A 2050-nucleotide genomic window follows, 5' to 3' on the forward strand; every position below is an offset into this window, starting at 1 on the left:
TAAAAATGACTCAACAATAAGTGACTTAAACAGAGTAGCAATACACACTTGAGGTGTACACTTTCATGTATCTCCCACTTATTTATAATTAATTAACAACGAATTATATTTCAATAGGGTTTGGTAGACAAAACTGATTTACGTAAAATAAAGAAGTTTGGTGACTGAATAAAAAATGATATAATCAAAAAAGAATGGGCTGACGCATATACAAATTATGAAAATATGTGGAACATAATTTATAATGTTACAGACAACATCGACGTTTATAATATCTTAACGCCTCAAAATACTAACAAGGAACACTTTCGTAGGTATAATTTCTCCCACAATCAACAACAACAACAACAAAGATCAATTAATGATTCTAACATTATTCAGAAATTGATGGAAAATAACGTAAAAAAAGCACTTAATCTTTCAAGTTAATGATATTGGTAAAAAACAATAGTATATTTGTGTATCCTTATAAGTTGTTCAAAAATTTGATGAATTCTTAATTATCTTCGATTATTTTTAGTTGAAAAACTGCTAATGGAAACAGATCTTAAAATTTTTGTTTACACCGGCCAATTGGATATGGTGGTTTCGCCATCTAATAGGCTTGCTTGGATGAGAAAACTAAGATGAAAAAACGCTTTATTATGACGGACTGCACCGGGATTTACACTGATTATCAATAATGTGATTGAAGGGTTTGTCAAGGAGTATGAAAAATTGAAGTTGTTTTGGATTGTTCGAGCAGGACATCTGGTAAAATATATTTACAACTACTAAACTACATTTTGAATTTATATATTTTTATATGAGTACTTTAAAGCAATCACAATTTCATTTAGGTATCACGCGACAACCCTCATGCTTTGAAGGCAATTATTAAGGATTTGACCACTGATTTACCACAGAAATAACTTTACATCAACATGTATCAGTCTTCTAAATGTTTTTCTGCTGCCTACTCTAATATTTGCGAAGTAAGCGCTATTTCAAAAATGTGGAGACAGCATAATTGACGCCATCTTAATCATTCAATGCTTTTTTTTGTAAATTGAATTAATTTTTTCAAGAATAATATTCTTTTCAAAATATCACTTGTATTTTTAGCTCTTTATTCAAGAAATTTACTCGTGAATCCTCTTGAATAAATAGAAGAAATTTTTTCATTTAAGAAATTTACGAATTCAATGGAGCACTTTCGTATTTTTAAACAATGCAATCTATGCTTTTTACCCCAAATTTTTTTTATGGTTAGGATACACAGAACAAATGTTAAACCAAAAAAATTTTTGTTGTCAATTTAGTAATTTTGATTAAATATTATTCTTTTTTATTTGTTATTCTTTTTTATTAGATTTAGCGAGTTCGACCTCGATATCAGCTCCATATTTCAAAAGACATTTCGCTATTCCCGGTGTTGAATGAAATGCTGTCAAAATTAATGAAGTTATATTGTTGTGTGCAAAATCATTAACTTCAGCACCCTCTTTGACCAGTAGTTCAACTATGTCAGTGTATCTTTGGCAGACCGCGTGGTGTAACGGAGAATATGATCCATTAGAATGTTTTTTATTTATTCGCGCACCTTTCTTTATTAATAATTTTGCGATAGATTTTTTTCTTAGTTCAATTGCTAGTTTCAATAAAATATAGCCTCCAAAAAGAAATGGATTTTTACTTAGTGGTTTTTTCGCTGATGATTTTAACAATCTCTTCACTTCTTCAACGTCACTAAAGTGAATCGCTTTTTTTCAAATCCCTTGAAATAGTCGGCATCATTATTCCTTCTTATGTTCAATAATTTAGCAAACTACTTACAATTTAAAATTTTTACACTCGTAATGGAGACACTCGAAACTGTTTTTTATAATTCTATGTAGAATAATGTTTACCTAACCTGGTAATTATGAGTGTACTGTCTAGCTGATTATTTTGAACTATTCAAAATGGTTGGTGAAGGCCAATTTATGTTTTCATGAACAACTCGCAAATCCTCTACTATCACATAATGAATTGAACTGTTTTTCCCTCTATAATTTCGACAAACAAGTTC

The sequence above is a fragment of the Cotesia glomerata genome, linkage group LG6 (assembly GCF_020080835.1).
Source record: "Cotesia glomerata isolate CgM1 linkage group LG6, MPM_Cglom_v2.3, whole genome shotgun sequence".
In the NCBI taxonomy this organism is placed as follows: Eukaryota; Metazoa; Arthropoda; class Insecta; order Hymenoptera; family Braconidae; genus Cotesia; species Cotesia glomerata.